This window comes from Marmota flaviventris, chromosome 5 (assembly GCF_047511675.1).
Source record: "Marmota flaviventris isolate mMarFla1 chromosome 5, mMarFla1.hap1, whole genome shotgun sequence".
Classification (NCBI taxonomy): Eukaryota; Metazoa; Chordata; class Mammalia; order Rodentia; family Sciuridae; genus Marmota; species Marmota flaviventris.
Genome location: NC_092502.1, coordinates 21,362,725 through 21,377,168, shown reverse-complemented (window position 1 = coordinate 21,377,168; position 14,444 = coordinate 21,362,725).

Below are 14,444 nucleotides of genomic sequence, written 5' to 3'. Positions count from 1 at the left end.
TGTTTCTCTTTGTTCCTGTTAGTTGTGAGAAGGTGGTGTAGGTTTGAGAACGCCTGTCCCAATGCATGCAGTATTGTCCAGGATGGACCAGGCACAAAGAGGTCAGAGATGGGTCAGGTTGGCAATATGGAAATGTCCAGCAGGCAGCTACTGAAAGATGACAGCTACAGCCCTGGCTTCTCCAGGAAGCATAGCTGGAACGTGGTTGCTGAGTAGAGATGGGGTGAAGATGAGGGAGGAAGCAGAGAACCTCAGAGGCAGAGTGTCTTTGCTCAGGGCCTTCGGTCCTCTCTGTCCAGGGAGTCCATGAAACCCAAACTCCCCCAAATTTAGGGTTTTGTGAGATTTCCTAGGGAGAGGGTTATCTGCTTTATCAGATTGTCAAAGGACTCTGTGACCTGAAAAGTGTAAGAATCATGGATGTAAGTATTTAAATACATTATGTTGAAGAATAGTACAAACATAAAACTGCACACAGCAATGTACAGCCTGCTGGATTTGCATAAACGGAATACTTTGGGGGAACTGGTACCCAGATAAAAACGCAGAACCCCAGAAGTCCATTTTCAACCTTCCCACCTCTGCCCCTGGCCCTCTCCTGCCCTGCAGTCTGGGTGGCCTTACGTTTAGCTCAGTTGAGTAACGGGTCCATGGTTACAAGAGCAAGCGAGGCCAGAAAACCACACACCCTGGCTCTGATCCAGCAGATGTCTCATAGAATTGGTTGAGAAAAGCACTTTGGTGCTTTCCAAATAACCCTGCATTGCAGGCCCCGTCTCCAGGTTTCTGACCACCTGACACGGGGCCAAAGCTAGAACATTCCCCCAGGACCTCCAATCCCCGAACCACATCCACTCATTGCTTCAGTCATCATAATCCTGAGGCAGAGCCTTGGGAAGAACAAAATCTAATTTGGGCATTTCATTTTATGGGTTGATCATTATTTGGTTTCCTTTCCTGGTTCAGAATCAAGGGCCAAGAACACAGGCTCTTAAGTACATAGTTACCGTGGTGTGTTCTTACCCTGCGACGAATGGTGAAAACACGTCGGAGGCTAAGAGGATTAGAGAGCAAATAGTGTCTGATAAATATTAATAGGAAGCCCTCCCTGGAGGGGGCCCCAGTGTATTCCAGCAGACCCGAGGCTGGCGGGGACCGAGCTGGGCAATAACGGGGTTCAGAACCTATCTGTTTGTCTTTTCAAACAACAGTCAAATGAATAACGGTAACTGGATTTCAGATCTGGCTTCTGCCTAAGCACATACAATCAGGAAAGCCAAGCAAAGAGAACTGAGATGAAGTTTTCATGGCCTCACCAGGAATAGTGGAGACTGGCAGGGAAAGAACCCGAAACCAAAAAAAAAAAAAAAAAAAAAGAAATCTAGATAAAAGGGAGGCTGAGGAAGGCAAGGGAGGCTGCTGGGCCATCCTTGGCCCCAACCCAGGTGTCCTGCCCTTCCAACAGCCACAGTGGGTAGTGTTGGGAGTCTCCCTGAGAACTCCCCGGGCCTTTCAAACATGGCGGTGGGCAAATTGCCAGTGGGCGGCTAGAACTCCCTGGGCCTTTCAGATAAGGAGCCCCTAATGCAACATGGTGGCGGGCAAGTTACCAGTGGGCGGATAACAAGTTGTTTTGAAAACCTTCTAATTGGCCCTCCCGTCTTCCATACTCGTGGACAGTTTGTGCCCCCCACGAATCTTATGCAGGGCGGACTGCGTGCACCGTAGGTGATGACCTGACCTTTAATGATTGGCCCCAGGAGCTTCCTGGTTTAAGATAACTGACTCTCTCTTTCTATATAAACTAACACCAGCTTGCAATAAGGCGCTTCATCTTTGTCACTGCTATCTGTAAATGTGTGCATTTTAATCTCCAACGACAAACCTTGGCCTTTCAGGTAGATCAGTGGTAAGAGCCCATCACTATGGATTTCCAGGGACTAATTTTCCGGTTTGAGGGACATTTTGTGCTATTGATTCTGCGGGCTCAACCCTGGACAGGCTTCCAAACACTTTTTAACTGGAGAGAGTTTCATCACAATGCAATTTGTTCTACTGGGCAGGGCCTGACCCTGCAAAGGCCCAGGAAGGAGCTGGGGTCTGTTTGGGAGACTCCTTCCCACCCTGTCGTCCCCTCCAGGCTCTTCTTCTCTTTGCTTGTCCCTCTGCTACTTCCCGTGCTCCTGCTCTTCGTCATCCTCCAACTCTGAGCAGGAGACTCTCCAGCCCTTTCCAAGGCCTGAGATGAATTTTAATGTGGAAGAGTCCCAGACAGAGATGGTGCTCGTGGTGTCAGCTGCTTTTTGGTTTGAGAAAATATGTGGCCCATGTGAATAGGATCTCAGAAAAGTTCTTATGTTTCCTTTTCCTAGTTGTAGTAGGAAGTAGATAATTCAGATTTGTTTTAACATAAATAAATGACCTAAAAGATAAAGAAGATTTAACCTAAGAAATAAAGCTTCTCTTCAAAGCTTCCACTTAAAGGTGACAGAGTGGACAGATCCATTAGTCTTAGCTTCCTCCTTAAGTTGAGCTAACAGGACATTAATTAAGAGAAGACACCCAAACAGACAAAGAAAGGGAGACAATCAGGGACATTAATAGAATGGAAGATGGGATGCAGGAGGGACAAAGGTCTTCTCAAAGAGCAAGGAAAGGCAAAGATCAGGAGCCTGTAAGTCAGAGGGAAGGGGAGCCATAAAGAGTTAGTTGACTCACCCCACAGAGTTCTGCAGGGTTAGAAATTAGAAGCCTCAGGCTCCTCTATGAGCCAGGCTGTGTGTGACGGCTTGGACCCAGGACTCTGGGTTTAAAGTTCTGATTGAGGAACACTTAGATCCTATATTAGTTTATATCCTGTTACTGTAACAAAATGCCTGAGATAATTAACATGTTAAAAAAAAGTTAATTTTTGAATCACAGTGTTGGAGGTTTTCATTCATGATCAGTTCGTGGTCCCATGGAGAGACAGACAGACAGACTATTGTGGTGGCAACCTGTAGTGGAGCAAATAGGCTCACATCATGAGTCAGGAAGCAAAGAGAGGAAGAAGAAGGGGCCAGTGTCTCACTGTCCCCTTTGAGGGCACACTTCTAATGACCTGGGACCTCTTAAAGGTTCCATTCCCTCCTAATAGCACCACCGTGGGGTTCGAGCCTTTAACACGTGGCCTTTGGGGGACACTTGTTGAGCTCGTCTCCTAGCCTGAGCAGCAGGCAGCTGGCCTTCCCTCATCCCAGCACAACACAGAACTCTTCTCTGGAGAGGTTGCACCTGAGACCCAGTTGAGCAAAGGGATAGAAATAGTGGGTGTGAGTGACAGCATCTACACAGAACGTGGGCCCCAGCTTCCTTGTACCCCTCAATGCCCAGATATGACAGTTGGTCCTATGTGGAGGAAGATCCATGTGGTAGAAGTTTCCAGGGGGGATGGTTGGTTGTTTCAGGAAAAACCTCATAGCCTCTGCCCTTTGTGTACCTCCAGTGGAGAGCTGGGTCCTCCTAGTCAGGATTCTCCTGTGAGTGAGTGAGTGAGTGGTCATAGGCTCCTCTTTGTGTAGCCGAATCCTAAGCCTAGTTCCTGCCTTGAAATGCATCACCAAAATAAATTTATGAGTAAATAAAACATTGAAAAAAATAGACAATGCAGTGATAAGAAGAAAAATATTATATATATTCAGAGAGCTAAGGTCCTCCAGGCCTTGCAGAGATTGATCTTTTCCCAGGATGGTCATTACTGGGAATGCCACTCCTCCCAAAGGGGAACCCTACCCTCTCCACAGGGTTTGGTGGCCCAGACAAGGCTATCCTTAATGAGTTTCAGATGGGTTCATTGCCTCAGCTCTGGGATAACAGTCTTATGACTCTTCTGTCACTTTAACAAGGAAGGATGCAATTAGCAATGCTGTCTGTGATTGACAGTTGGGGTCTGTCACTGCATGCTTGTGCCTGCCTAACCAAAGGAGGACCAACAGACGAGACTCCACTTCTAGATGGCTCCACCATCCTAACAGCCAAGCCAGAGACCAATATCCAGTTCAAAAGAAGATAGAAAGAAAAAAAAAAAGAAATAAAAAGAAGATATGAGCTGAAAGAAAACATGTGGCTTAGGTTCAAGTCTAATAAGGTGTTTCCCTCCTATCCTGAATCTGTCCCGTGCCAGGCATGTATAGGGAGGGTGGGAGACATGGAGCAAACCTGGAGCCGGTTTTCCAACAGCAAGCTGGAAGGGTAGGCGAGTTTGCCTCCACCACAGGCTGCAGACAGGCCAGGAGAGCCATCAGCAGGGACACTGCTGACGGCGGTGGAATGTCAAGATGTGCTCAACTGCATTAGCTCTTCCTCTTCCACATGGAAGAGTCAGTAAGGGGTGAAGAGGGGGACAGAAGTATGTCCTTCCAGGAGGAGAAGGGGAAAGGATTCTCCTAACACCCTGCAGAGTTATCTGGCACATGGAGGTTGCTTTGTGAACACTTCTTAATGAGAAGCAGCAAATGACCCGAATCCAACGAGACTCTCAAAGGGAGAAGGGGGTGAGAGAAGGCTTCTTGGAGGAGGGGATGTTTCCCTCTCCTGCACCCAGCCCATCTGAGCTCTTGTAGCTAACACATGGCCCTCAGTAGCTAACACAGCCTATTGTACGACCATGGAAGATCATTGCCAGTGAGGTGTTGGCTGGAAATTTGGAATCAATTAGTAACTGTCATGAAGTAAAATACAAATAAATGATGCGATCTGGAAGTCCTTAAATTTTACTTCACTGAAATTACCTCATAAAACTTGTTGCCTGCTGAGGGATTACTGACAAAAGGAAAAATAAATCTCAATAAAACTTCTGTGTACACTTGACGAATAACTGAACCACATCCAAAAGTCATATACCAAATGTGGAGGCTCTCAGCCCACTTTTCAATAAATCACCCCTGCAGCAATCCCACACCCACACGTGGAGTTTGGATGACAGGTGACACAACTGAAAAAATCTGGATGTCCCCAGAGTCAATGGCAAGAAGGAAGAAGGATGCTGACATGAGAGCACTGTGTGCACGCGGGCAGGGCAGGGGACCTTCAGTGCGTGGCAAGCACCCCCTTGACTGATGAGTCAACGGCTCATTAATCACTTCGCCTATTGTCAAAAGGAAACATCTGACACTGGTATCTCAGCGAAATGGCCCTCTTAGGGAAAGAAAGTTATTGATGGCAATTTAGGAGGAGTGTTTGGGGATATTACTAAAATTTGTGGAGAACCAAGTTTGTGAACTTTCTAAAAAATGGCTCCCTAGAGACCTGTAAGAAACAATACTGATGTTGACGCATTCCATGCGGGCCTCTGTTAAGAAGTCTGCATTTCCAGCAATGAACAGACCCGTTGGCCTTACCCCAGACCATTGCCTTCTCCAATGAAGCTACACTAGCCATCTGGCTCTTTCTCAGACCAACTGTATTGCTAATACAGGGTTCTCAGAGAAACAGAGGCCATTAGAAGACCTGAGAATCATAAGCACCAGTGTCTGAGGGTGAGAGAAGATGGTTGTCTAACCTCAAGTAGAGAGACGATTCATACTTCTGCCATTTTGTTCTGTTGAGGTCCTCAGTGGGTAGCATGTGCTAGCTCACAGAGGTGAGGGCAACCTTCTTTACTCAGTCTAGGGAGGCACATGCCAGTCTCTTTCAGAAACACACACACACACACACACACATACACATACACATACAGAGAGAGAAATAATGTTTTACCAGATATATGGGCCCAGTCATGTTGATACATAAAATTAGGCACCACCCGATCCTCACCGTTTTATGTTGGGGCAGACTCTGGGTGCTTTGGAATAAAGAAAGCCCTTAGATTTGATTCCCTTCTCTTGGTCACAGTAAATCCAGACCATCAAATCTGCCAACAAGGACTCACCTGGGCCCTGCCCCACCTCTGCATTTAGCCTCCTCTAATGTTGCAAATGAGCTTCCACTCATGGCAGAGGGCAAAGGGACATAGTCAAGGTGCACTCTAAGCTCATGCTAGCCAAGCCTGTCTACCTTGGGAGAAGTCCATTTCAGAGAACTGAAAACTCTGGAAAGACTGACTACTGTGGCCATCCTTTGAACTGACCACTCTCTATACTATCTAGTAATTCATTCAGAGGGATGGGCAGGGAACTGGAATTGTCATCCCATCAGACCCACCTGGAAAGAATAACCAGGGGGGCAGTGAGACTATGAATGGAGGTGTGTGTGTGTGTGTGTGAGAGAGAGAGAGACAGAGGAGAGAAAGATAGTTGGGGACTAGGTAGAATATGAGTAGCAGATGTCCCCCAAACTGAGGAGGCTAGAAAAAGAGTCATACAGTTGGAAGTGAAGACTAAGAAGCAGATCGTAGAGACTTTCTGGTGCAGAAGGTAGGGTCTTCAGAACACTTGCTTAGGGTGCTGGAGGCTTCAGGTGTGTATGGAGGGAAGCTGTTAATGGCATCAGCAGGGTCTTGGCTGTGGGAAGAGTGACTACAAGAGCCAGCCTCGCCTCTTCCTGTGTGAAGGTCAGTGGATGCTTCCTGATGGGAAAGACAAGGATGGGGACCCTGGGGATCCTCATGGTTTTAATTATTTTCTGCAACTTAAGAAGAAAGGTGTCAGAGCTTCTTTTCTCCCACAATGAGGGGGTTTCTTTCCCAGGACTGGTGGTCATTGAGCTGGAAGGAAGGTTGCTGATTTTAGCCAAAGGAAATCTGCCACTTACATTTAAATCCTGGAGCTATTGGCTGAATGCAGACATGCAGTCTGTGTCCTGGCGTGGTGGGCTGTGATGGAACACCACAAATGTGGAGGGAGGGATGGACATATAGAAACTCAAAAGTGATCAAGGGAACCAGAGGAACATTTGGGTCAGTTACAGCAAAGTCTACTAATTTCCTAGGAAGAGGAAGCAAATGAAAGTGTGATTTTCCTCTGACACATCTCCAAGGAAAAATTTGGCTGTGGCAGTACCTATCAAACTCATAAATTTGTTTGCCAGGGATGGTTATAGTGGTTAAATGTTAGAGACTGCTTGGGTGTTTTAAGAAAGGTTCTGAAGTGGTATCTGATCTCAGCCAGAAATAGCACTGTAAGTGATAAAGTAAAACTGGATGGTGTCATAGAAGCAAAGTGTCGTGGGAGGCCTCTGCCATCTTGACTTTTCTCAGGGACTCAAGATCTCATTCCTGAGGATTTATCCCAAGAGATAATTAATGATGGAAGGAAAAATTGCTATAAGCCAGGAGAGTGTTCTCTGTGTTGATTATGATAGCAACTATTTGTACTACAGAAGGGAAATTGTCACTTGTCAGAAGCAAATTACTGACCATGAAGATCATGGAGAGACATGGAAAAATGAAGAAGAAAGCATTTTTATGCACATAAAGATTTCAATGGATTAAAAAAAAGATGATACACATACACCTGTGTATTTGTAGGTAGAGGTCATCTCTTCCATGTATACTTCTATGTTCATGTTACATAGTAGGTATAAAATCAATGCTTCTTGACTATTTATTCTATTGATAGTTATATATATATATATTTTATAATGAAAACAGTTTCCCAAAGAAATTATTTTCCAAAGAAGGAATAAAAACTAAATAATAAAAATAAAATAAAGAAACAAACCCAAGTTGTTAAAAATTAAGGTTGAGTTTTTTTTTTTTTTCCCCCAGAAATAACAATTTGTTCTGCTTTCTCCAGCTGGTTCCACATCACACTTGGGCTCGTTTTAAAACTTCACTGAGCAACTCTAAAGAGTCAAACTCCCACTAAAGTCCTACAGGCAGTTGTACTCAGCCAGAGATTTCTCTGCCCTTCTTTTGCCTCCAGATGTCCAGGTTTGGGCTCCTGATATTCTGAAAGCACTCTTGTTTATTTTCCTCCCACAGATTGCTGGTTTTCCCTAAAGGACATTTTCCCTTTTGGTTTGTGCAGTCTGAGAGTAACTCACTATAAGAATGGTCTCAACGGCATCTCCATGGTTGGATAAAAGCTCCTGATAGAATTCAATATTCAGACCTGAAGCCTGTGAATATGGTTACCAGGAGTGATTGGCAGGTTGAGGCCAGGTAAGAAACAGACTTCTGATGTTGACTAAGCCTCCGCTCATTGGAATGACCTCTACGTAGGTAAACAAGTGTTCAATTACCATGTAACTTCACTAAGTTCAGAAACTTTCCTAATATTCTCTAATTCCAGCAAACAATAATTATTCTTTTTCTCCGAACCACATGAAATGCCCATAACCTCCACTAGGAAATTAAAGTTTATTTTCAATTTCCTTGGGCAAGGCAAAGGCAGGGATAAATTAACAGCCTGTAGCTTGTCTGGTGCTAGAAAAGTGTTGAAAATGTGGTGAAGAGTCACAACGTAGGAAAATTGTCCAAAGACAATGCAATCTTTAGCTGATGGTAATCTTGGAAGACGCACTCGGAGGCCGGCTGCTCGATGAACAGGCAATATCTCAGGGAGCGAAGTAAAACTGGAGAGCAGAGACAGTTATTGCAATGATTTAGACCAAGGAAAATGCCATGTTTTATCTGTCCACACTGATCTAATATACTGGACAACACAACATCTGCCCATTTCACTGTAAAGGAATAGTTTTCTGTTTTATTTCTCACCTGAATATCTTCAGTCTCTGGCCTTTTCTTTGGAATAACATCAATTTTTCTTATTATAACAGCAATTCTTGTATGCTTTCATTTCACCCATTTTTGCTGAATTTCTCCCATGAGCATGCACTGTGCAGGATACAAGAGAGAAAGCAATAAGAAACGGTCAGGGAGACAGATAAATTAAAGTGGCAACCACAATTCAGTGCTTTGCTACGGGGATTATTAGTTGCTCTCAAAACTCGAAGTAAGAGGCCTACCTCAGAGGGGGGGAAGGATTTCTGGAGGAGGTGACAGATAAGCTAAATCTGAACCCCGAATGGCTGGAGACCTGGAGGAAGTATCCTGTATCACCTTTCATCTTCTCAGATATAAGAGAGAAACAGATTTGTGATGTTGACTCAACTCACTGGAATGACCTCTACGTAGGTAGACAAGTGATCAATACATAAAATTTATGTATGTTTTCTTCTGGTTTTTTTTTTTTTTAAATATACATATAGAGAACCCCTCCCACAGATTGACTGAATCAATAGATAAGCAAATAATAACCATATAGATGCATATAGATTTATAGAACTACAATCTATATAGGTTGCAATGTTGTTTTTTCCCTCTTTAAATATGTTACCAGGAGTGATTGACAGGTTGAGGTCAGGTAACAAACAGACTTCATGAGTTTTGATAGACTTATGGTATTGTATTGGGTAGATGTTTCATAATGTGTTTGATAATTCTCTTTGTGTCTGTTTCAATTTTTTTTTTTTGCTGGACACAAAATCATCCCTGGTTAAAAGTGGAAGAGGAATTGACTGGACTCATATAAGGCAGCCAGAGAATCTATGGGAGGACTAGGAAAATTGTCTGAGAAAGAAGGAAGAAATCAAGACAGGTTCAGCAGTGAGACCCTCAGCTGGGAATATCACAAAAATCAATCTCTCTCCAGGATTTTTGCATGATTTGTTTAGGTTTCAATGCACTGAGAAGGAACATCTTGGTAATGTGTCCTGCCCTGCCTTCCAGGGGACAAGCAGTGGCTAGAAAGGGTCCATTGGATTTTGTAGTGAGAAGCAGGGTTCTGACTCCCAGGAGGACTCCCTGGTGAGGGTCTTCCCTTGGGTGGGAAAGGAATTTGATTAGGAGAAAAAATAATATCCAAAGCATCCGTGACCTCCCCATTTTTGGATGTTAGGCTGTTCCCTACTGTTCTCTTTCCTTCATATGATAAAGATCTGAACATTCTTCAGCAAAATCTTCGAGCACCTCTCTGATTATCCCCTTAGATAAATTCTCTAACAGTGGAATTTCGGGATGACAAGATCTGAACATTCTGTCTCTGGCTACACACTGCCAGAGCGCTTCCTGCTGAGGTGTGTCCACTGGCGCTCACTCCTGGAGCGCCTGTCCTGAGCCTATATCCCCTGTCCTGAGCCTGTATTCCCTGTCCTGAGCCTGCATCCCCTGTCCTGAGCCTGCACCCCCTGAGCTCTTCCCACCTTGGCCATGGTGGCCTTTAGAAATCTCCCATCCACCCCTTTCTGGCCTGTTCTCATTTATGCAGGCTGGACCTCGTTGAAATTATGGTTCTTTGAAGTCGAACACCTAGTAGCAAACTATTCAGGAAATAAGTTGTTTATTTTCCTGCGTTGATTTGTGATAATTACTTTTATTGATTTTCTTCCCCATTCATGTGATTAATCCAGGAGTCACCTCTTTTAATGTGCTTGTGAGAAGCTGCTCTTGTTCTATTCTAGAAAGGTGGTATTCACAAAGTCGTGAGTACATCTGGAATAATAGGAGATTGAATTCTAGAAGCGGGGTCCTGGGTAGAGAGCTCACCCCGCCTTGAGCAGGTGGCTCTGCTGATGCTGTGGAGGGCCTTTCAGAGCCCGAGGGGAGGCCAGAGCACATCTCCAGGGGACAGTGATACAAGTCTCAGTCCCTACAGTGGGATGATTGCTAACCCCAGAGCAGGAGTGAAGTAGTCCATGACTTTTCAACTAAGTAGAAAGCCATCTTTTTAACAAGAAAAGTATGAAAGCCTGGGTTTTCATTAAGAATGGTCCAGTGGCTGAGTGTGGTGGCACACACCTGTAATACCAGCAGCTCGGGAGGCTAAGGCAGGAGGATCATGAGTTCAAAGCCAGCCTCAGCAAAAGTGAGGTACTAAGCCACTCAGGAAGACCCTGTCTCTAAATAAAATACTGGGCTGGGGATGTGGCTCAGTGATTGAGTACCCCTGAGTTCAATCCCCCCAGTAGTTGCTCCCGCCAAAAAAAGGAGTGGCCCAGTGAGATCTCAGGACAACTTGATGAAGGGTCAAACTCAGTGGTTTGGGGGACAGTGAAACCTCATGTGGAAGTTGAAATTTCATACTCAGCGTTACGCTGTAATGACTGATACATGATATTACACAGTTATCCAAACCCATAGAACCATATTATACAAAGTGACCACTAATATAAACTATGAACTTGATTGTAACAGATATACCACATTCATACAGGATGTTAATAGGGGAAGCTGTGTAGGGACAGATATGAAAACTCTCTTATCTGCTTGATTTTTCTGGAAATGGAAAACTGTCCTAAAAAATGAACACTATTTGCTAGAAAAAGATGGTGGGGGGAGAGTTACCAGAAAGCAACACTTGACGGGAAGTCTGGGCCCCAGAATGTGATCTTCTCTGCAGTCTGCTAGCTGTGTGGCCTTGTAGAAGTGAAACTACCTCTCTGGAATTCACAGGAAGTCAGACCCTATGATGTTTAAAGAGACTTCTTCAGGTAGCTTAAGATCTAAAGATTACTTACTTGAGATTTTTCACCCTTGTCCTGATTTCAAATGTCAGCACTGGTCACAATATGCCTTTCACTTTGCTATCTGATAGGAAATAACTGAATGAATTAATACAAATGTTTTCCTCTTGGCCTGGGGCGCAAAGCCTACTCAAAAGCCAGGCAGGTGGTAAATGGAATTCTTTCAGAGAAAGCCGCTGTTTTTTCCTGTTTGCATAATTTGATCTAATATTCTGACCTTGTCAAAATTTTTCCTACTTGTAGACATTTGTGCAATGGGTTATAACTGTATGATTTTCTGTTGGTCATTAACCATGGTGAGTGACCTTTTTAATGGGCTTATGTGGTTTGTTAAATACTCCATTCACAAGGACTAGTCCAGATTTTGAGTCACTGCATGAACAAACATCTCTAGATGTCTGCTTGGAGGGCAGCCAGGTCAATGCTGTGCTCTGATTGGTTGGATGCTCTCCTGCCCTTGTGGCCCCGGGTCCAGATGATGGAGCACTTTCATGGGTTGGTGGGCTATGGTAATCTCTCTTGCCTTGAAGGAGTATCTTACTCTGAAAAGTTTATTATAGCTTAGAATCATTTCCAATTTTCCCAAAGTGAATATCTGGCAAAGCCCAGAGTTGAACCATGTTCGATTCTGCAGACAAAATGCCCCCAAACTCATTTCCCCTGAAGAAAGTCTGAAAAGATATGCACATCTCATTTGTCTAATTTAAGCAAATCTCATTAATGTGAAGGATGCAGAGGTTCTTCTCATGCTGGTCTGGAAGGAGTTCATCATGGTCCAATGGGGGTTTGTATATACTGAGTTCTATTTGCGTAAATGCCCAGGGTCTGTCCTTTAACTCTCCTGCCTAACTCAGAGCAAAAAATAATTAATGTATTAGAATCTTACAAATCTTACAATCTTCCTGCTGAGATGTCCAGTCAGACATCCAAGGGGACTAAGAAAAAGTACCCAATTGCTCTCTCTGCCCAGAATAGTGGCCCAACTTCTCTATATGTGACAGTACCTCTCCCGGAAAGGAAAGAAGATCCTGCCACTCTTTGGGGACCACTTACAGAATAAAATCTAGTTCCCTGAGGTGCATGGACTCTACTCAGCCTCCAGAACAGAGCAGTGATTATAAGTACCCACCTTTCTGGGAAAATATAGAAGCAAGGTTATAGAGAGACCAAAAATGGGTTTTCCTTCCTACATTCACCATCAGCCTGTGTAAGAGAAAGATCAGACCTTGGAGATGGTGGGATTAAATGAAAGGATGTCTTAGGAGTGAAGAGCACCATGGGGACTTCCCGATCACCAGTGCCACTTGAAGGCAAATAAGAGAGATGTAAGAATAGACATGTGGAGTTATGAGGTGTATCCCCTGCCTGGGAGACTTTGCAAGCTAAAGCCCATGAAGGTGGCACTGGGAGAGAGCATGGCAGTGGGAGCAATGTGCTTATGTCCTCTGTGGGGCAGGACATCCTGGGGCAGGATGGGGGTGTGTTGCCATGGGCCGCGCAGGCCCAGCGGGTGGTTCCCCAGGCTCAGCTGCTCTGCAAAAGCCCTACCCCAGAGGACTGCTGCCACCTTCTTTCAAGAGTCGGTTCCAATGTTACATCCTCAGAGAAACCTTCCCTGACCACCTCGCCTAGTATAGCATTCCCTCCGGTCACACTTTACTCCACTGCCTGGTTTATTTTCTTGGTAGCATTTAAAATGTGAATTTTAATTTTTTTTTATTTTTTAGTTTTTTATTATTTAAAGTTTTTTGGGGAGGAATTAGGAGTGGAGAAGTGGAACGGCATCTCAAAGAGGCCACTCTTCAGAGAGTAAAAGAATGTTATTAAATATGAATTGCATGAGAGCAAGGACCTTTTTCATCTTCTTTACCACTTGGAACAGCAGAACATAGTAGCTGCTTAATGAAAATATACTAAGCAAATGTCTGCCAGCTAAGAGGCCTAGGAGATCAATAAGCACCAGCTAGTTTTGAGAAGGGCAGGGTTTCCCGGTCAAGGTCTGCTCATCGATGTCTGTGTAAAAGGGTGTGGCAGGAGGAGAGGGTAGGAACTCTAAACCAGAATAAAACTTTTGTCCTTTCTGGGTTTCTATCATGCCTTTGCTTCATTCTCTGGGCAACTGGGAAGTAACTCCTTCAGTGAGTTCCTTCTTTCCATCTTGGTCTCTCCTGCTCTGTGGAGTGTGCTGGTCCCTGGAAATTTCCATGGGTGCCCACTTGGTTTTGATTGATGGATTGGCAGCGAGGAGCTCTCCTCAGCGCTGGTATGCCTCCAGGCTTCAGGGAAAGTCGATCCCCTGAGCAGATGTTTGGAGACAATCTGGAAAGGTAGAAATATATACAAAGGACACACATTTGCTCGTGTCTCATATGGCTCTTGTGAACATTATCCTCAGTAAGCAAGATCAATCTACCCTAAAGCAAATGTGTGCCTTCAGTGATGGGGGATTTCAAATAAACAAATTTATGGAAAGACCATGGGCAAACCAGAGCATTCTACAGGTCATTCATTTTCTATGCTTCTGATTAGAATCACAGATGAAATCGCCACAGCCCCAGTCACACGGTGGTGTGGGAAATTGCAACCTTTCCTTTCCTTAAGACTTTTTGGGAAGATAAAAATAAAAATTTCTTGTATTTGAAGAGATAGCACTTTGCAGTTTAGAAAGCACTTCTATCTGTATTATATCATTTGATTGAGAAAAAGGTAAATCACATAGTAAACTTTAAATGGCTAAAGTCGTAAAGCTGAGGAATCCTCTGGGTGTTCAATAAATAAATGAAGGTTTATTAACCAGCTATGTGGAGACAAAGTCACTCTAGCAAACTCCATTTAGAGTTGGGATTATACTTCAGCTTGACCTTAATGATGAATTTTAGGGAAAAGAAAAATCAGATAAGGCTGTTTTGAGAACTGAAAGTTCCAGAAAATACAATCAAGTTCATGTCTAAGATTTTGGAGGTCCAGGAGGGGCCCACTTACATATGTATGAATGTATTAAA